This window comes from Sceloporus undulatus, chromosome 5 (assembly GCF_019175285.1).
Source record: "Sceloporus undulatus isolate JIND9_A2432 ecotype Alabama chromosome 5, SceUnd_v1.1, whole genome shotgun sequence".
Classification (NCBI taxonomy): domain Eukaryota; kingdom Metazoa; phylum Chordata; class Lepidosauria; order Squamata; family Phrynosomatidae; genus Sceloporus; species Sceloporus undulatus.
In genome coordinates this window covers 181,162,689-181,185,701 of record NC_056526.1, presented here as the reverse complement: position 1 = coordinate 181,185,701, position 23,013 = coordinate 181,162,689, and the positions used below count along the sequence as shown (strand labels likewise).

At 38.5% G+C, this 23,013-nt stretch overlaps 1 protein-coding gene and 1 long non-coding RNA gene across 5 annotated transcripts in view; one reads left to right on the top strand and one right to left on the bottom strand.

The window, feature by feature from the left end:
* CFAP299 (cilia and flagella associated protein 299) overlaps positions 1–23,013 on the top strand; it is a 296,430-nt gene that overhangs the window by 179,809 nt on the left and 93,608 nt on the right. The gene's annotated exons all lie outside the window — the stretch shown is intronic.
* On the bottom strand, positions 14,545–18,980 carry LOC121931349. Its single transcript, XR_006104118.1, has 2 exons — positions 18,801–18,980; positions 14,545–16,028 (listed from the first exon to the last, which is right to left on the bottom strand). It is a non-coding gene; the product is annotated as an uncharacterized LOC121931349 (long non-coding RNA).

Here is a 23,013-nt window from a genome sequence, read left to right as displayed (position 1 = left end):
ATAATAATAATAATAATAATAATAATAATAATAATAATAATAATAATAATAATAATAATAATTTTATATATATACCACTTTTCCACAGATCAAAGTGGTTAACAGAAAACATAAACAAAACAAGAGAAATCTATTAACGAATATACACTAAGTCATCCTTAACTAAATGCAATAAGTTAAAACAACTCACATTAACAATAAATAAATTTCTACACCTCTAATCTGTCGCTTAATTATCTAACTATCTAATGCAATATTAACATGCCAACATTTAATATTTAAACAGTTAAAACAATCCAAACAATCTACTAATTACAATCTCATCGTTTCTAGACATTCAAGCTCTAGCAAACAATATAAAGAGATGGGCACATTTTAAGAGTTAACATGACAAGATTTTGGTTTCTTCACTGTCTATCACTGACTACACCTTATTTCATACCATCATTGCCTGTCATGTTCTTGTGAAGTCATATACGTGTGAAGAAGTCCAGTACGACTGCAGTCTTCATTGTAAAGACTTACAGTCTGCACCATGTGTTATCTTGATATTACGTAAATCTACTCCACCCTTTACAAAGAGACAATAACCATTTTGACAAATGGGACTCTGCATTTCCAAACCTGTGAGGTAGGACAGGCTATAAGATGTTCTAATTTATAGGTACAGATAATACCTATAAATACCTACACCCAGCTTCCCTGTCTTAGCCTTTGGAAAGAGCTTATGTCCTGATTTCCCTTTTCTTTGCCCTCAGGATGAATCATACAGAAAAACCTGGTGAAGTTCAGTTTTGGTTTTCTGCATGTTTTGTTTGGCTGTTAGTTATATAATCTTGTTTTTGGGGGGGAAGTGCAGCTGCCAGAGTAGAGAAAAGAAAGTGCTTTTCCATGGAATGTATGTGGAGGCTTTGTAAAACTGCTTGTGGTTACTCAATGAGTTTAAAAAAGTCACTTTATGAATGCTCAGAGACTATATTTTGTTGTGTGTATAGTTTGTCTTAGACCTGGCAATAAGGTTGGGGATATTCAAGGGTGATATGCTAATAGTACACTCAATTCAAAGTTTTGAAGCTCAGGTTCAGAATGTTTGAAGGACTGTACCTTCACATATGAGCTTTGAAATTTAAGATCTGCATGGGAAGCATTTCTCTGTATCCTATCACCTTCCCAGACATGACTGGTGGGAATGTGAGAGATGGCCTTCTCTGTGGCTGCTCCCACACTTTGAAACTCCTTCTCTAGGGAAGCTTTGTTGGTCACAGGTTAAGACTCTTCTTTTCCAGCAAGCCTTTGGAAACTGATATTTTTAATAAGAAAAGATCTTCTATGGTATGTCTGTGTGTTTTGTGTGCCTTCAAATTGTTTCCAACTAATGGCAACCCTAAGGTGAACCTATCATGAGGCTGTCATGAGGCTTTATGGGCAAGATTTGTTCAGAGGAGGTTTGCCATTGCCTTTTCCTGAGGCTGAGTGTGTATGAATTACCTAAGGTCACACACGTGGCCAAGCTGGGAGTTGGACCCTGGTTTTCAGAGTTGTAGTCCAACACTCAAACCACTACACCATGCTACTGAACTGTTTCTAATCTTTGTGTTAAAGTAAGATTTTAAATGGTTTAAATTCTGTTTCTGTTTAATACTATTTTAATCTTAATCTTGTATGATATTAACTATATGAGTTTTATTATAATTTTCTGCCTTTTTGTAAGCCAACTTGAGCCTCAGTCTGGGAGAAAGGCAGAATCTAAGCAAAGTGATGGATGGCTAGATTCACCTGCAAAATGCATACATTATTATTATTATTATTATTATTATTATTATTATTATTATTATTACAGTATTATGGTTTATAGATGTCTATTGGAATAAAAAGTATTTGATCAGATTTAATCTATCAAAGGGAGTCAGTAATGAAAGGCTCCTTTATAACTGTGGCTATAATTCTTTGGTACGCATCTTTTTGTGACTTTTTGAAGTTGCATCAAGGTAATTATAATTATTAATCTTCAGATATATGCATTTCCTTTTGGGTTCCTCCCCTCTTCCCTCTTTCTTTTTCCTATATCTTGTAATCATAGAACAACTGATTCCCCTCCCCCCCATATTTTCAAAGAACTGAGATTAGACAGAGTGTGTTGCTGGACCACAGCTCTCATATCCCCATCAGACATACGCTCTGGGGCTGATGGAAGCTGGAGTCCAACAACATCTGAATGGAGAACCCATTCCCTTTTAAATTGATTTATATATAAGTAGAAAGTAGATCAGTGGATATTATTTTGTTATTCCAGGTAACCTAGTGATTTTTGAGGAGTCTTTTTCAAAGGTGTGGAAAAGTATCTTTTATTTTTTTATGTATTTGGTCATAACAAAACAGGGTTGTTGGGTGTATGTTTTTTGACACACAGTTTGACAAATGCACACTCACCCACTTTGCCTGTATGTAATGCCAAGAGAGCTTTACAAATACTAGTATCCTCTTGTATTTCTCTGTATTTGAGTTATTATGAAGCAGCCTTGAGATACAGTTTCCAAAAAGTGTTTTAAAAGTGGGATATCTCTATCTTCCCACTACCATGCATCAATTTTGCACCTACCTTATTGGTCCATAGGAGTATTTGACTAAATATGCAACTCAAAGTACAGTGGTCCCTCCACATTCACTGGGATTAGGGGTGAAGGACCCCCGTGAATGTGGAAAAACCACAAATAAAAAGACACTATTCTTTTTACCTGAGAAAGCACCTCTCTAGGAATCTTCAGGTCCTCCAGTGCAACTATGTGTTAACATCTGCCAGAGGTTGATCATAGACCCATGCTGAAGGACCTACAAATGACTACAGAAGTGTTTTCTCTAGGAAATTCTAGGTTCTCCAGCACAACTCTGTGGTCAACTTCTGGCAGAGTTGCACTGGATCAAACCTGCAAATAATCAAATCCTCAAGTCAAAGCTGCAGACATGGAGGGCCAACTGTAATAGTGTGAGCACTGCCCGTTTAACAAAAATTCCTTTGCCCATCCCTTTTACGGTTCATCTGCAGCTGAGGAAGCAGAGGCATGAGACAGCTGCAACCATTACTTTTAGTTGCATAGATATAGCCGTGTTACTCTGTGGAATCAATATGTAGAGAAATCTTGTAGCACCTTTGAGACTAAATGAAAGAAAGAAATTGGCAGCATGAGCTTTTGTAGACTTCAGTCTACTTCCCCAAATGCATCTGAGGAAGTAGACTGAAGTCTACAGAAGCACATGCTGCCAATTTCTTTCAGTTAGTCTCAGAGGTGCTACAAGATCTCTCTACATTTTAGTTGCATATTCAGCCACATACTGAATACAGGAGGTAAACCAGCAAGTGCCCAAGTTCTCATCCTCTTGCATGCACAGCCCTCATACCTGTCAAAATCTCTGTTCTCTTCACACCTGTGATCCTAATTATTCCAGTGACATTCTATTATTTTGTCATCAAAGATGAAGCTTATGCTGACTTTAAGCTAACTTAGACTTTTGCACCTGCCTTCCACTCATTCATGAGTACTGTTTGCACCTGGGGATAACATGATTAGGCAGAGAGCTGCAGCCTACAATCAAATAATAATTGTTATCTGTATATTCCCTTAACCTAACATGGTCCAGGGGTCAAAATATTAACATTAGGCTTGGAACACCTGGATCCAAATAGGACTTAGTGGGTGGCCTTAGGCCATCTGCTTAGTTCAACAATTGCACTGGAAAAAAGTAAGATACTTTGCAGAGATTTTGTGAAGATTAATCAAACAATGATGATTACAAAATATAAAGAGATTTGGTGAAGCAAGTCTAACAGATAGGTTGAAACATGATCCTATTCATCTAGTCCAAGAACAAAGGAATATAGTGTGTATGTAAGGTTTTACAGATATTCTTTCTGAATGTTTTAACTAAGAGATGAAAGACTCTTACTTTTTTCAAATACAAAACTGAAATGAAAGTCTATTTCTGGTACTTTAAAAAAAGTTATTTTCTAGCTACTGTTTTTTGAATTGTCCTATCTAGTTCCTTTCTGATTTTTGGAAACAAACTGACAACTGTCATCTAAGTGTTAAACGACTCTCACTTTGTAGCATCTCCAGGGTACTGAAATGTGAGACAACTCTGTGAAGCCTATTAATTATGAGTAGAGAAGGTCTCAAGCAGATTGTGTGTGCCCATGCCAATAGATATACTGGCCAAGAACATTTTGCTCCAACCATCCTTTGCTTTTTCTCTTTTCCGCTAAGCCAGATAAGAAATAGTCCATCCATAACAAATGTGTGTCCTTCCACCACTTCCATCCTCCTTGGAACACTTAAGCTGAATTCCTTCCTGCTGGATAGAGGTCACAGCATTTGCCCATAATATGTTCCACTTAATATCACCTAAGAATCTGGCTCCTTCCTTAAAAAAAAAAAAAAAACAGCAAGCAAACAGACTTTATTAAATTCAAAGGAACAAAATTTTCTGCAGAAACTGGAATGTAAAATAATAAAATTAAAAGAATTTCTAGTAAATTTTACAAAATATTCTGACAACTTCACATGCATGTCTACCTGAGGACAGATGGGCATATTTGCCAAAAAGATTCTACTAACTCTCGCCTGAGCAAAAAATCCACAACATTGGGAGAAAGTTTGGACTTGCTGAAATATGACCTGTAAAAACAAGCTTTTCTAGGCCACCCATTTGTAAACAAACACATGCTGCAGAATGAGCAACATCACATTTGTCTTTTGGTTATTTCTGGTGCTTTAACATATTCCTAAAACCTGAACAGCAGTTTAGAAATATACTGAGTCAACAAAATATATTCTACCATTTGTGCTCCTGAATGTTGCTGGCATTCTATGAAGGAATTTGTGGTTTTATAGAGTAGATGATGATTGATCCTGGCAGGAACACTCCTCTTTTTCTTTCTTTCTTTTTTTTTAAAAAGTGTATTTTTTGTTGTTATTGTTGAAACGGAGCTATCCCTGCAAAGCTCAGTTGTTCCTTGGCCAGCTGCAACACCAAGGCAAGCTACAGTATTTGAAATTGAAATTAATAAGTAGTGCTAGGAAGGTATCCCAAGTCATTAATATTTTAACAACAACAATAACAGAAACAACATGAACAACAAAAGATCTCCAAAAGAACATATCTGTATAGCTAAATTTTCCCACTTCTTAATGTCAGTAAACAAGATCTTTGCAATACCCTTAGCTTTGTGTCTACATGAAGTGAACGTTCAAGAATGCTTCTGGGGATGGGGAGGTGAGGCTTTCTACCTTTCAACCTGTACCCTTACCTTCATCCCTTGGTGTAATGGGAGACATGCAAGCTGTGATTTCTCCTGCTGATTCCCTTCTAGTTGTTGGGTTTGGTAAGCAAAACTTTAGGTGAACATAACCTGTTCAGTTATGGTGAGCAGCAATTTTAGTATGGCTCAAGAGAGGCATAATGAACAACGAAAACAAAAACAAACAGCTTCATTTATATACCACTTCTACTGGCATAGTAGTGTCTAAGCAGTTTACAACTGTAAGCTAACTTCCCCCAACAATCTGGGTACTCATTTTAGTGACCTTGGAAGGATGCAAGCCTGAGTCGAACTTGAGTCCCCTTGGCTAGGATTGAACTCGCAACCTTGTGGTTTTGAGTGAGTGGTTGCAGTACAGGCATTTAACCACTGCACTATCAGGAGAGAGGTTCCAGTTACTTTAATCCTAGTGTCTCAGAGGACTGAATGCTGGGAGGAAAAAATGTGTTGGGGCTAAAAAGTGCAGGTCAAATGGAGTCAGGAGCCATGCCATTATCCTGTCCACAAAACAGCCCATGGTATGGTTGAAGATGCTTCCACACTTAGAAAATGCAGCACAGATCTACTGTAGATACTTGTCTATAAGTCTAAAAATTTATGCCCAAAAATTGACCCCAAAATCCCAGGTTGGTTTATCCCAACTCATAGTCCAACCCTCAAACCACTACACCATTTTGTCTCTCAGTCCATCATTGACAATATATAATTCTGATATGTCAGTGCATTATTTTCATTGCTCATGGCACATATACAATAAACTGAAAGAACTGAACTATTGCCTAGCTCTATGGAACAAGACTGGAGAAGACTTTAAGCCAAATCATCAAGGCTTTGTCCCAAGTCATCCAGCCTTTATTTCCTGAGACTCTGCTGAAATTTTTTTCTGCTACTTTCACCATACTGATGTGAATTTTATGCTAGGCAGTTTCCAGTTCTTCATTTATTTATTTTTTTAGCTTTTAACAATTTTGAAAACAACAGCTGATCCTAGCATAAGTGGGACATAGTTCCTATACTGGGCAAGTGCTTGCCCCTTCTGCAGACTATGTGGTGCTTTCCAGAGCTCAGAAGGAACTGTTACTGCTTTAGGTAGCTTTCAATGAAACATCTTCTCAGTGTGGCTTGTTTGCTTTATTATAACAATTGTACTCTTCCTTTGTTTTAAATTGATGTTAATTATATTGTTAGCTACTTTGGGTGCTGTTTTTTAGCAGAAGGATGGGATAAATTTGCAATAAATATATCACATGAGTTCCCTTTTCTAAAAACGATGGTGTAATTAAATGACAGAGCCAGCATGTTGTAGTGATTTGAGTGTTGGACTAGGACTCCAAGAGAATAGGGTTCATGTCCTTGCTTAACTGTAGAAGCGCACTGGGTCTTTGGGGAAGTCATTCGCAGTCTCAAAGGAAGGCAGTGGTAAACCTCCTTTGAAAAAATCTTTCCTGGAAGTAATTTCCCAGGTTAATCTTGTGCTTTTTCAGACCATCCAGATATTACAGCAGTTGTGCCTAGCTCCTGTAAATGAAAGAAGATGTGAAAGAAATTATGAAATGGATAGAATCTAGTTCAGAACCCAATGTGTTTGTATTCAGATAAACTCCTGCAGAACAAAGTTTAGAACTACTTATGCTATGTTCAAGTAGAGGGCAGAGATGGGGAGGGGAAGATAATTTTTCCTCTAAATCCTGAAGTTCCTGTGTTCAGAAGTAGGATTTGCCATGATAATAATTCAGTGTTCAGAAGAAACACACTTCATGCTGTGTAAACAGTAACTCAATGTAGATGAACAGCAGGAAAGGCAGCTGGAATAACCTTATTCTGCTCTTTGTACAGTCAGTGCTTCATATCTACAGGTGCATCCACGGATTCAATCAACCATGACCCGAAAATATTTTTTGAAAAATCCAAAATGCAAAACTTTGAGTTGTTCACCATTTTATATAAGGGACACTATTTTGCTACACCATAGTATATAATGAAACTTCAGCATCCACAGATTTTGGTATCCATGGGGAATCCTATATACAGTCCTCCCTCCTTATCTACAGATTCAAGCATCCACGGCTTGAAAATATTTTTTTAAAAGTTTAAATTCCAAATAGCAAGCTTTGATTTTCCATTTTATATAAGATACACCATTTTGCTATGCCATTGTATTTAATGGGACTTGGGCATCAACAGATTTTGTTATCCACAGCGGGTCTTGGAACCAAACACCAGCAGATACCACAATGTATATGTATATAATATATGGATATGGATATAATAAAAGACTTAACAGAAGTATCATAGTCACATGTACCAGCCCTCCCAGCTGGCATGATACACAGGTGTGGATAATGCTCAGGTGTGGGCAAATGGAAACATTCTTTCATATCTCTTTGCAAGCTGAAAAGTGTTGCTGTGTGTATTAATCATAGAAGCAAAGATTTCTCAGTGAATTGCAGGTACAGTAAATTAAATAAAAACACAAAATAAGAATGATAAAATTATCACTGCCCTGGTGGCGCAGTGGTTCAATGCCTGTACTGCAGCCATTCACTCGAAACCACAAGGTTGCGAGTTCAAGACCAGCAAAAGGGCCCAAGCTCGACTCAGGCTTGCATCCTTCCGAGGAGGGAGCTAAAATGAATACCCAGACTGTTGGGGGCAAATTAGCTTCCTTGCTAATTAAGCTTACTTGCTGTTCACCGCTATGATCTTTGGAATAGCGGTATATAAATAAAACAAATTATTATTAATTATTATTAACACAATAAAACAAGATAAAATCAGGATCAAGATATAAAAGTAATGCAGCATGTATACTCAAAGTAAAAATGTATGCAAAATATAAGTATTAAGTTCAGAAAGCACTAAAATAGTTCATTAAATGTGTGAGGAAAGAGAAAGATTGTCAGTAACACCTGGTTACCAACAAATGGAATTTATCACACGGGACGGGAGGCTCTCAGTTTCGAAAGAGAAGATAGCGAGGTCAGTTTGAAAATGACAAAATATTAGTATAATATGAAAAGGACCTAGATTGTCACAGTTACCTAAAGAGCAGCACAAACAGGTGGCATACCTTTCTCATGGCTTGTCCTTCAAGAAGGTTGCTGTGAATTAGAGAGGTGAGTATATGACTATTTGGCCCTTGCATGTTATATACCACTGGACCTCATCCCCATTCCCACCACCATTCCCTTCTCCTTTTGTGTCGTGTCTTTTAGATTGTAAGCTTGAGGGCAGGGAACCGTCTAATTAAAAATAATTGTAAGCTGTTCTGATAGCTTTTAGGGCTGAAGGGCAGGGTATAAATACCATCCATAAATAAATAAATAAAATTTTCCACACACAAAACACTGTTTTCAGACCGCCATATGGAGGTGAGACTTCTCAAAATTTCTATTTTTATACAAAACCCTGGTAACCTTGCACAACACACACACACACCGTCTATCTAGAAAGTGGATTTTTGCACCAGAAAAGTGTTCAGTGGAGGGGGGGCACTAAAATTTGCAGCCCTGTTATTCTTCCTGACCAGATTTCCCAAGTGTTTGGAAGCCCATTTGTTGGCCAGGAAATGAATAACAGTGAATATTCTTTTTATTATTTCTGTGGATATGAATGGGGAAGAATTTTGTTTGATTTACATTTTAATATAATCTCACCTAACTTTCACTTCCTGAATGAACAGATCAACCAAAATGTATTTACTTTTGAATATTCACACCTTCCTGAGTTTTGTGCTGTAGTCTCAAAAAAGAAGAGTGTTAAAATGGCTATTTTTGCAAAATATTAAAAGCACTATACAAATATGCATGATGTTCACAGAAACAGTAAGCAGAAAATATGTACATTAAGCCAAAAATGGCTTATTCTGATCTGTATTTTCAGATAGATTTGCATGAAAACACATGTTTTTTTAATGGAGACATTTAAAAATTAGCAAACAAGTATAGTTTGAGACAAAATGAGTTTAAGATTGGCAAAATTAGAAAGCCAAAATAGACTGATCAGCTATCCTATGGTTGTTGGGTTGTTTTTTTTTTCATCATTGCTCCTTAGCTTTAAAGTCTTATTCTTCCTTGATAATGTCTGCCTAATCCTTAATCCACCCATTAGATCCATAAGAAGGGGACACATGTTCATGTTTCTGAGCATGGGTAGTGTGAACACGGGCTTTTAATGAACCAAGAATAATGGATAGCACATTTCGTCCATTCCCTATGGCTTTGCTGGAATATGACACTCCAATAAGTTGACTATCAAATCTTTTTCTACCTGGCTTCTTTGGTCTTAGACCACCTGGATAAGTTGACATTGGATTTGAATATCACTGATTGACAAAGCAGAAGAAAAACATGTTAGAAAGCTTTTCTGGATGCAATAAAGCAGCAGTTAATTACACTGGACATTGAAGTTTCTGGTAACTTTGTTGGCAGTCCTTTTTTTGGGGGGGGGGATGCCTAATGTCTATCATACTTTTCTCTGCTACATTAAACTTGTAAATTCAAATCAAATTATTATTATTTCATGAACCTGTGGATATTCTGTTAGGTTCATGCTATATGAGCAGCCAATGCAAGTGGGATTTTTCACACTAGATTGGTGGCGACTAGCAAATACTTTTGATTTTCTTGCCCTTGAAAAACATTGGACTAGAAAATGAAAACATGTAAGTAGTGAAAGAAATGTAACATGATTAGTCAGTATGGGACAAGGAGAACAGTAGCATGTGTGTTACAGTGCCCAGATATGATTTTTTCCCCCTGTTCTACTTTTTTTTATGAATATAAAAGAAAAGGCAGTGTGCATTTATTTAGCCAGTATGGCCAGTTTGAAGGAAAACTGTAAAATTACTCAATTAAATAAAATACTCTATCCATAGGTTTCTCTGTTTGCTGCCCTATAATGACTTGCCAAAGATCCTAGCACTTTTCTGGCCGTGATATTTTTAAAACTATATAGGTTATAAGAAGCAACTATGGTCACAACAACCTTGTGAATGCAAGTGGGAATAATAATAATAATAATCAATAAAATAGTAAAATACAAGTATAAAAATACAGATAATAAAACACTAACAATATAATTTTAAATTAAAACATCATCTGAACAACCAGAAACATCTTATTGTTATAACCAGAGTAGAGCGTTTTATCTTAAGATCTCCTATAAGAGGTCAGGTGGGTAATCCCACCAAAAGAGATCAGTCTTAAGAGCCTTCTTAAAGGCATCTAAGGTAGTAATAAGACGGATCCCTTCTGGTAAGCTATTCCATAATTTGGGGGCTGCAGATGTAAATGATCTATAAGAAGTTTTTGTTAACCTGGACTTATGGTGTTCTAATAAATTCTTCCCTGATGTTCTGAGAGTGTGGGGTGGATTGTGTAGGGAGAGGCGTCCCTTCAAGTAACTCGGGCCCAAGCTATGTAGGGCTTTAAAAGTAATAACCAACACTTTGTACTGTGCCCAGAAGCTAATCGGCAACCAGTGAAGTGATTTCAACACAGGTGTTATATGGTCCGACCTTGGTGTTCTGGTGACCAGTCTGGCTGCCGCATTTTAAACCAATTGAAGCTTCCAAACTTGGTACAAAGGTAGCCTCATGTAGAGCGCATTACAGAAATCCAAGCGAGAGATTACCAGAGCATGTACCACTGCTTCAAGGTCCTTTCTGTCCAGGTAGGGACGCAGTTGGCGTATCAACCGAAGTTGGTACCAAGCACTCCTGGCCATCGCATCTACTTGAGATAACAACTGTGGAGATGGATCCAGGAGTACTCCCAAACTGCGAACCTCATCCTTTAGGGGAAGTGTCACCCCATCCAGGCCTGGTTGACAAAGCTCCGTCCTCGGATTTGGGGTTCCTACCGTGAGCTCCTCCGTTTTCTCTGTATTCAACTTGAGCTTGTTTTCCCTCATCCAGCCCATTACTGACCCTCGGCAGGCATTCAGAGGAGATATGCCATCCTTAGTCAGTGCAGCAGTCGGAGACATAGAGAAATAGATTTGGGTGTCATCAGCGTACTGATAACACCACGCCCCGTGTCTCTGGATGATCTCTCCCAGTGGCTTCATGTAAATGTTAAACAGCATTTTGGACAGAATTGCACCCTGAGGGATGCCCGATATGAGCTCCATGTCCCTGAGTGACACCATCTGGAATCTTCCCGAGAGCCACTGCAAAGCATGTGCTTGACTATGATTTTGGTCTGTGTATAACATATTCCTCATTGCATTTATCCTTAGTTCCATTTTCTTAATACAGTTTAGTTGTTTGGAGGCACAACAAGCTAGCATGATATAAATATTTACTATTGCTACTAATATCTCAGTAAATCAAAACGATCAAGGTTGACTCATAGCACATTAATATATGTTGCCAATAGCTACAGAAGCAAAGTGCTAGATGTTCTTACTTTTATCTTTGAGAAACGGAGTCATCATATATGGAAGGGTTTGTGTGGGAACTAGTTGTAATAGTTATTTTAGTTTTCATAAATGCTAGCCTGAATTTTTTCAAGCTGCTAAAAACCTTGGAAATCCTGAAAACCCTGGTACATCATAGGTTGGATGGCCATCTCTCAGCAGTAGAATTCAAAAATATAGCCCTGTTAGTCTGTAGATGCAGATTTGGATCATCTTATGTATTCTTGGGGTAGAGTGATGCATTTCCTTTTTTTTCTTTTTTCCTATCTTTCTTCCTATCTATCTCTTTTATTATATTCAGTTCATGAGTGTTTACCCTATTCCTCTCTGCTACCTCAATTTTGGGATTGCTGAGCCTATTGACTTTCAGAAGCTATGGACATTCTTATGGGACTCTTTACTTGGGGGCATGTCACTAAAGTGTGAAGTGATTCCTATTTATGCCTTTATATGCCAGCTTTAAATTTCACCATGTTTCGTAGTCATTTTGAGTGTTTGGCTTTTAGAACAAGAAGGTGCTCAAAAATACAATAAATTGCTACCAACACTTAAATTGTCCTACTTTTCTAGCAGAAAGTATTCTTTTCAAATTGAAATATAATTATGGGTTTGACCCCTTCCAAACATTCATATTTAACAGAAATAAGTTTAACTTATTTATTTAGTCCAACTGAAAATTATGTTTTCCACAAGATGCTTTCTAGGCTGAAAAGAGAGAAAGAATAAAAACCAAACCACAAGTTACTCTTCCCCAGCAAACAGAACAAAACAAAAACATCCACACCTGATTATAGAAACAGTATTCCTAGAGAAGGATCGCTAGTATATTGTGCCATATGTTTTGATAGCTGCTTTGTACTGGAAATGAGTTCAGTACCATCATAGATAAAGATTCCGGGATTGTTAAAATGATAGAACACTACATCTCTAGCCTTCCTACTAGCTAGAGAAAAATGTTGAAGACAAGCTGGATTTACCAGTTCATGGTTTTCCTTGGTTTGTTGTTCTTGTTGATGATGTTGTTTTGTTTTTCTTGTTTGCACATTTTTGGCAGTATGTTCTCAGGGGTACGAAGTGTCTTAAGGTTGTAGAGCGTCTTGGTGATACAAAGCTGATCCCTAGCTCTGCCATTCCTAGGCCAGCCCTGAGCTAAATTAAATCATCCAAATGAAGGGGAAATATTGTTGTTTCTCATTCTTTAAATTTTTATTTGAACTCATTGCTACAAAATGTTGAAATCTAGCAAGAGTGTCCATCCTTCTTGGGACTCTGGTCCAAGAGATGAATCCAAGGGACTGTATAAAACAAAACAAAACAAAACAAAACAAAACAAAACAAAACAGGCTTTCAGAAAGAGGGCAGAGAGCTCTTACTATTTACTCCACTCCATTTTCTTCACCATGTTAAGGTTCAGAGGTGCAACCCTCGTCTTTCCAAACTGAATGTTGTCAACTACAGTATTTCTTCTTCCAGATGGGACATTTGTTTCACAATTTTCTTATTTTCCCACAGCACCCTTTACAGCTTCAGCTTTGATGTGAAAGGTAAAAGCCTTGCTTCCAGCCTATGAGCAACCTGGAAAGAATCTGCCCTTTGTGCATGCATATATATATATATATATATATATATATATATATATATATATATATTCTCTTATCCAGTTCTCTGGCTATGACCATTAGATAAGAAGCTCATTATCTCATTTAACCTAGAGCAATACTACCTTATCCAATGCTTCAGCATATCTCACCACAATATTTTCATTACGGGGTGGTGCTCCAGTATCAGACATCTTTGTCATTAGTTGGAACAGATAGATATTGACCTAATCCATCTTGGCAATTCATATTCTTCATGATTGGAGTGGCAGAAAGTGGCCAGGTGCTCCAGCTGTATTTTCAGAATTTGTAAAAGTTTCCCATGACCTAGGTTTGCATTTTTTTTAAAAAAGAGGCCTTTTGCTTGCATTGATTAACTTGTTTTGAGTGTTTAAGGAGGCTTACTCTGCTTTTGTTTCTCACCTGGAACCAAAATCTGCACATTCATTGCTGCAGATTAAAATTTTAGGTGAGGCATACAGAGTCTTTGAGACTTCTGATTCAGAAGCAGTAGCATAAGCCCCACTTAGTGGATGGACCAACAAGAACAAAACACACATTCACAAAACTGCTCCATCCTGATTGTTTTTATATAAATATTCCTATCTCAAATAGTTAAAGGGATACACGGGAACTTAGGGGAACAGGTGTTGTTTCCAAACTGTCTAAATGGTTACATACAGTGATGTCTCAGCCGAAAATTTTGGCAAGAGTTCTCACCTAAGATAAACAACTACTGATTCATAAAAGACAAACTCATTGAAGCATTTCTGTTGCTGGGGCAGAGGGATTTACCAATACAATCCTGTACATGTCTACTCCAAAGTAAGCCACTGAGTGAGCATATGATTTTGCATTTCTGTCAGAATTTGCCATGCTGCTCCAAAAACAATCAGGATGGAAGAAAAACGTAGTTCTGAAAAGAAAAGAGGTGTTTTTTTTTTAAAGTTAAGGCTTTTTTCCCCTCTAAAGAAAAATTGACATAATACTTAATTTCACTATAATTTCAGTGGGGGGAAAATGAAAATTGCAATTAGTTTTAGCCAGAATTGTTGTAAATTGCCATCAAGTGAACTTTGAATTATGGTGACCTGATGAAGATGCAGGCGAAACATCCGGAATAAATTCTTCCAGAACATGGCCACATAGCCTGAAAAAACCACAAAAAACTATGGACGCCAGACGTGAAAGCATTCAATTTCACAAAGAATAGAAGGGTTTATTTTAAATTGAAATTTATTGCAAGGCAAAATTCATGTCTTGAGTGGACATCTGTAAAGTCTAGCAAATTTTCTTGTCAAAGTTCTGTGTCTTTGTGCCACTTTCAAATGTCAGAAAGTGTAAGTAGTCTTGAGGGTTTAGCCTTTTGCTCACCACTATGATAAATGGCCCTGGATTGGAATATGGTCATTGGAAAATATCGCAATGTGCAAATTATATTACAAATTCATGCACACTTACCTAATGTGATATAAGGACTTCTTTGCTCAGCGAGTTTTCATTGCTTAACTGGTTGTTTCAGGATTCCCTCCCTTGTCTCCTCTCTACTAACAATTAAATAGTTTCACCACAGTAATGAATTCATAATGACAAATTACTAGTTCATCACTGTTGATTTACTTGAAAGTGAAACAGTAATCCACTCCTCTTAGAAATGTGAATCAGAAGCAAAAAAAGTTGTGGTACACTAAAATCTGATTATTTCCTGATAAGGGCAGGTTTTACAGCTTTACTCCTATTTGCCTCCAGGATTACTGGATTATTTTTTTGGCTCGTTTGTTATTATATATATGCTTTTAACTAAGATACACTTGCATAATTTTTTATTACTAAAAATGATGTACGTACCAGAGAGAATCTAATGTGAGTTTTAAAAAAAACCTAGGCGGGGAGAAGAAGAATTCATATCTTTGCCAAGACTGAGGAGGGAAGGATTGCTTATGGGTTTATTTTATATAAATACAACCTTTTAATGCTGATTTTCCCAAACGGTGGCCCCATGGATCAGTGGTGGTCTGCGAGCTCTGTACAGAAAGCTTGGAACAAGCAACAACAAATATTTTGTATTTGATCCTGAACTTGACTTACTGCTTTGCTTTTGATGGAGACTGAAGCCATTTGAAAATGAATAAACAAATAAACAATGCTTGTATTTCACTTTCCAGTGCTCAAAGCACTTCAATTTAGAGCCTTCTTTAGTTGTAGTCTTTATTACAACTTTATTAGGCAAATTCATTTTAATTTCCCCTGGTGTAGCTGGGCAAGAGTGAGGCTGAGAGAGAGCGGCTTGCATATGGTCACTTTCTGATTTATAGCTTAGTTTTTTTTAGTCTATCCTGCATCAGCCATATTATTTATTCTTTTGGATGCACACACACAATTTCTAGTAACATGGCACAGCCTGCATTTTATGGCATGTCTTGTTCTCGCACAAGATCTGCGCTGCCATCACCAATTGCCACAAATCTCATAAACATGATGGAGCAATTTTTTCTGTTTCTCCAGTGGACAGGATCCAAGCCATTGAATTCAATTTAGTAGAGCAAAGATTTAGAGTAGCCATCTAGAAGAACTTCCAGATGATGGTAGCCATTCAGTCACAGAATAGACTGCCTCAGAAGAGTGTGGACTGGCCTTCACAAACAGTCACCCAGCTTCTGCTTGGAAACCTCTGTCACAGGGATGCTGTAGATTTCCTGCAACAACAAAGGGCTGGGTTAGATTCTAATTGCTAGTAATTGGTTATCTTTGAACTACTGTCTTAACATAAGCCTGGGACTCCATGCTCTGGAACAAAACCGGCTAAAACAATGGCAACACTCTTTGGGAATGCCACCAGAAAAGATTTTGACCTGGAAAGGCTATTCTTTTTGTGCAGTGTGGCTATTGTTTAGGATCATTCTTTTCCTCCCTCCTTTCACTTGCACATGTGTGCATGAATTCACTCTGGGTTCTGTAGGGCTAACTATAACTGAATACTGCAAACAATCACAATTTCTCATATATATATTTACCTAATATATATATTTACCATATATATATATATATATATATATATATATATATATATATATATATATCACTATATGCATTAAATTAGACACCTATGCCCTTTTCCCAAAGCTCCAAGCATCCAGTTTGTTGCCAGTGCAGGAGAAAAACTTATACGTACAACTTCCCTTTTGGCCTGCAGGCTAAGTAACTTCTTTTGGCAGAGAGACAGTTATTATCAGAAGAAAGATATGGGAGAAAAAAAGGGAAAAAACTTTCTCCATGTTTCTGTCTCTCATTCAAAAACAAATACAGAATGAGAGAGAATGATGCACTCTCGCTGCTACTATATAACTTAAAAAAACAGTGGGAATTCCCTATCTTCCCACAGATCTCCTACTGTCATGTTTAGTGATGCCACGAGGCATTAATGTCTGTGTACTTTAGTTTGTTGATAGAATCTTTCGCATTATTCTGTATTCGGTTTGCTCTGTTCATATTCACATTAGACTTTTCAAATACGCAGCAAGTACAGTATGTAATATCTTCTCTATCCTGACTTGTGTGTGTGCATGTGCCTTCAAATTGCCTGTCAACTTGTGGTAACTCCATGAATTTCTTTGGGTTTTCTTAGTCAAGGAATACTCAGAAGTGGTTTTGCAAGTTCCTTCCTCTGAAATATAGCCTACAGCACCTGGTATTCGTTGGCAGTCTCCCATCCAAGTGCTAACCAGGGCTGACCCTGCATAGCTTCCAAGATCAGATGGGATCTGGTGCCTTTAGGGTATTTAGCAAGTAGCATTTTCCCCAAATGTAGTTTGCTGGACATAGATTGGGACCAGATGAATTCAGATAGTTCTGAAATAAAATTCCAGTTCAAAAAGTCTAGCTGCATAAAGCTCTATACCTATTTATACACCAAACTGTCAAATTTTAAAATAAACTCCAGGAGTCCCCCTGACTGCCAATTTGCTTGTAACCACATTTGCTGTATGATTCTTCTGTTTAATTGTGGCCTGCTCTAGCTTTCCATGAAGACATCTGCATAGTGGCACACCCTATAATTATATGGGAAGGGATCTCTATCTTGTGATTTTTTTTTATAGCTGTACTTGACTGGAGTTTTGATGAACATGAATGAGAAGGACATGTCATTTTGATTAAGCTGTAGAGACTTTTTAAAAAATGAAGTCAAAAATTATTTGAAAAAGGTGGTTGCTGTTATTTTAAGGGTATTAGTATTTGCTGTTATTTTAAAACACCTGTTATTTCATCACTGATGATTCAAAAATATTGTTGTTCATGTTGTTTTTTGCTGTCAAATCAGCTTTGACTTATGATGACCTTCTGATTAAGGGAATTCCATGATCTCTATTCATCAGCATGGTCATGGTCATGGCTTCTTCGGTTGAGTCAATCCATATGTAGTATGGTCTTCCTTTATTGTCTACTGCCTTTAACTTTACTGATTGTTATAATCTTTTCATGTACTTGCTTAAGTATGATAGCCTCAGTTTAGGCATTTTGGCTTCTAGTGAAAGCTCAGGCCTGATTTGTGGCGGGGGGGGGATTGATCCATGGTATCTACAGAACATTTCTGCAGCACCACATTTTAAATGAGTTGATCTTCATTGTCCACCTTCAACCACCATAACTGCATAATAAATGCATAAAATATCGATAGAGAACTCTAAGTGGTCCCAAAGAACTTGAGGTCCAGCATACACTCCTGATTTTGGAAACCGAATGTACACCATATCTACTTCCTGTATTTTATTTTATTTTTGGCCAGAGGCGACTTCAAGCATGTGCCCAGTTTTCTAAGGATCTATATGGCCAACACAGGCAGTATAACTCTAGATTGCTGTTTAATTATCTGTAGCTGGTGAGAGAAAAGGTTCAATAGAAAACATAAGGCCGCTTTTAAATCTGGGAAATTCCACACAGCAAACACACACACACACACACATCTTGGTGATAGAAACCACAGGTGTAAAATACACAAGGAGGTGAAAACATAATTGCCATGATGACAGTTCTATATCCATAATACACTCAAATCAAAGGGCAGTTGGCATCAGTGCTCTGGGCTGCATCCAAGACTCACTAAAACCAAAACATGCCTTTCCCTAACTTCAGTAAGCTTTCCATTGAACTTGTTAACATCAGATGATTCATACAATTATGTTAGGGGGATAGGTGACTGGAGGCCTAAGAGTCTAAACCAGCCCAAAGACCTCCTGCCTGGCCTTTAACATGGCTTTTCATTCACCCCTTTCCACTTTTATACACCTCAACCTCCTTTCTTTCTTGAGATGAAGGTGCAAGCAGAAGCAGCAGTAGTGGTTTTGATCTCATCCGCACTACTCCACTCTGGTGCCACAGCAAACTACAATTCTCAGAATCCCATAGCATTGAGCCCTAGCAGTTAGAGTGGTGTCACACAGCATTATTTCTGCAGTGCAGATGCAATGTACCTCAGTTATTCCATTCTGTTTATGAGCCAGATGTTGTCAAATTGGAGTCAGCATTTATGGTGCATTGTGGAAAAATGTGTCAGACCTTTGTCCCTGTTGTTCGTTCTGAGAAGAGGGAATGAAATGGCTTCTTTGCTTGGGTTGCTGGCCCTTTAGCCCTTCTTTAATGAAAATATGGGTTAGTTGCTGACCAGAGGTTATGCAATGGGATAACATAGAGTGTGTATAAATACAGCTAAGTAGATAAGGGAAAGTTGAATGCCCCAGTGAAAAAGTTAATGGTTAACAGCTGCATCTAAGAGAAACCAAGGGTAAGTTATTGGAAATAAGCAGTAAACACTCTGAGAGACTGTTAAAATTGGATTTGTACCATAAAAATAATAATAAATGCTCTGAAAGAATCTTAATCTTCATGTGATTTCTTAGTCTTGTCCCTTATTTTCATCTTGTTCTTCTCAGGCTGTGAAACTGGGTTATTTTCATGTTGTTCACACATGCCCTGACTGCACTCGGTACAGTTTGCGAAGGAGGGGGGGCATTACCAAAAAACCCACTTAACTTAGTATATTCAATACCAGGTTTTTCCCTGCTTCTTTTTTTAGGAGCCCCGCAACAATCCGCATCTTCAATAGTCTAAGTACTCTACCAAATCGATTCAGATTGTTCTGCATCATTCCCGGAAATGGAGGCGCTTCCATTTTAAACCGAAATGGTGGCAAGTGTGAATGGTGCAGTGTTTAAATGCCATGGGGAGATTTGGTAACAAAACGTTGTGGGAACACTGATCTGGGATTGCATCAGCGCAGAGATCCGGATCTCTATTTGGGACAAAAATGTAAGTGTGAATGCCCCCTTGGTGTCACCATTCCTCCAGCTTTCTGTTCTCTTTCTCCTTTCATTGCCATGCAGGTGGCCTGTGGATTAGCCCAGAGAAAGTCTTGGAGTGTTCACAGATGCAATTCCTGCTTCCTTCCACAAATACAGAAGTGAGGCAAAATCATCCATCCCTGCTAAAGCCATCACTCTCATATCCGCTGGTGTGAGTTAATTTGCTCAGAGCTCACCTTATCCTGAGATTTATTTTTTAAATTGCTGTTAGATCTTCCTCTCAGCAATACCTAATTTTGATGTTTTGATGACATTTAAAAAAAATAAATAAATAAACTAAAGCACTGATTCCTAGGCTACCTTACAACATCATGTAACCAATCATGATTTACTTGTATGGTATTACAAAGCCACTTCAAAGTGAAGGCAATGCCTCCAGTCCTTGCTCTGAAAGCATTATTTACAGGGGACAAACCCATTTGCAAAATATCTGTTCATGTCATCTTAACCCTACCCAAAACACAAAGAACCCCAATATTATTTCTGTGTAGCAAAATTTAGTAGCATGCTGCTGCTGCTGCAGGCATGGTTCAGCAGAATGCAAGCCAAGGCACAGCTTTATAATTAAAAAGTAAACATTTTATTCATGAGAACCAAATTGCTTGTAGATTAAAAGTGAAAGGATAAAATTTCTAAAATAGCAAAATAAATAAATAAATAAATAAATAGCAAAATCCAAAAGTCTTAGGCAAAAGGAAAGGTTATACAACATATCCATGGTGACAGCAAATTATCAGGCCTTATTATGGCCCTCTCCAGATGGGCCTTGTAGCACACAACAAATACGTGATAGGGTTGCCTCGGGGCGTCTCTTACAGAGGCCCTGCAACCCTAGCATGCATTCCATATGTAAAAATGGTGGTGCCCTGTACACCTGGGTGCAGCCATTTTGACGTAACGACCACGCCGCGTCCAAACAGCGCAGCGTGGGCGTGACACCTTCACACTGCATCAGGCCACTTGTGGCGGCCTAACCATGGCGCAGAAAGGAGCTCTAAAATGGCGCTCCTTCCTGGAGGGCGCCTCATTCCCACAGCAACTAGGTTGCCACAGAAATGGCACTGGGGGAAGGGGCTGAGTAGCCCCTTTCTCCCCTGGCTGCAGCTCCCGGGGTGTCCTGGGGCATGAAGCCCCAAGAACACCCTGGTCCCGAAAAGCACTATATTGGGGCCTTTTGGGCTGCTGCTGTGGCTGCCCTGGCCCCAATACGTGGCGCAAAGGGGTGGCTATCCCACCTTAATTTCTTACCCACCTCTCCCCATCGATCGAGGAGAGGGACAACAGCAATTAACAAACAATATGCGTTAAAACATATCAGTTAAAACACACATCAGTTTAAAAGGACAAATAAGATGTGTTCATATTAAAACAATCCACATCTAAAATCTGTCATTTCAGATTCACAATTTAAAAATCATCTGGTTAAGCCTGCCAGAAGACACTGTCGTGATATGAGCTACCCACAACCATGGAAGCTACACAAATACACAAATAACAGTCCTTACAGACAGTTTTGTGTTTTCTGAGAATGAGTCTTTAATGTAATTGTCAAGCAGCCTGAGGAGCATAGTCACTGCCTAATTGTATCTGCTGTCTGAGATTTCAAACTAGGAGAAATGGCTTTTTTGGAAGCAGCACCATTATGTTTGACAGACAGAATCCCTTTGAGTACGCCTGTTAAAGTCCACCCCTTATAGGCAACACTTGTAGAATTGTTCTGGGAGATATCCTAGTATTCATGGAGCCGTTAAGGGGATGGTGCAGAAAACATTTGCTACCCTACGTGTTGGATAAAAAAATATCCAGAAGTAAAGCTCAAGGAGACCAAGATGTCAGGCCATGAGTGTTGCTGACTTGCTGCCTGTGTGATGAAGTATAGGTCTGTTTTTTTAATAAAGGAAGTCCTCCCTTTGGGAGCCAATTTACTTTGTAGGGAGCATCTATACCAAAGAGCTCTTGTGGCTCTAGTTTAGGCAGCTGCACATGTAAAGAGAAATAGCCATTGCCCCTAGCAGAGGCTTTTCCCTGTCTCATCCCTTCCAGGAACCTGAGATGGTGCCAGGATAGGCTGGCAAAGACTACAATGAATTTATAAAGGTTAGAAAAACCATCTCTCTCTTTTTTTCCTCAACAGGCATGAGAGGATCAAATCGCTTAGGAAAATATTTTAAATTAATACCTGCCTATCCTCCCACTGTTGTTTCATTTGACTGTAAGAGATTATGTCTCCTCCCTGGCACCCCCCCCCCCCCATTAAAAAGTCATCTGTATGGGTACAATAAAGTTCAAAAAGAACCAAATGAATGCTTCATTATTTTTGCACTCCCGCAGTGGAAAACAAATTGCATAAACATACTTCTAAAGAAGGGGGGGTACCTTAGAACCCAATTGAGGAAGTATTTCTCCAGTAAAACTGAAATGAAAAGAGCAGCACACCTGCTTCCTTCTGGTTTCTGTCCGGCACATATCTCACATGGGCCCTGTTTTTGGTGTGTGAAGTTCTCTCCAAGTCAAACAAGGAACAATTTTTAAGTAGCACCTCAAGAGGAACTGGAGCAAGACCATGCCAGCACAGCCCCAGACCCTACAGGTTCCTGCTGTAGGGCTTTGTTTTCTTTTCCCTGACTGACTTGCACAGATTTGTTCCTGGTGGCCTGGCCTGCCTTCCTGTACACAGCAAACCAATAATAAACAGAGGCCAGCTGAAACGCAGAGACACCTGCAGCAAACTGCACAGTGCATGATTGTTCACCCTCAGGGAGCAAAGACTGGATTGGATGGAGAGACCTCCATAGGTTTGGAGCACACACAAGTACACACACAAACACAAACAGACAGGGTGCCACATAACAAGAAGTCTTCAGAAGCTCAAAAAAAAAAAAAAAAAAAAAAAAAAAAGCACCGCACTGGGAAAATGTGTTATTCCTCCCCCCCCCACCCCCTAAAAGGTTGGTGAATGTGTCCATCTGATCAGATGACTTTCTGAGGGATAAAGGATATCATTACCTCGAGAGGAGTGAATGCTTCCAACTCCAGAACCTTAAAAAAGGAGTCAGTATTCATCTGGTTCTTGGCTTTAAATCGCCTGAATTCATCCTATCCTTCCCTGCAGAAAACGTAGAGGAAGGGAAGGTACAAAAGGGAGCCTCTTCTAGGAATCTTGAAAGGTGCCCACCTGGAACTACACTTGCCAGAACGCATTGTGGATTTGTAAAGGAGCTCTTCTCTGCCAAGCAGACTCCAGCAATACTACCAGATCTGCAATAGTAGCATACTGAAGAGCTGTGCCAAACTCAGTTCTTTGTGATTTTGCTGTGTGTTTCAA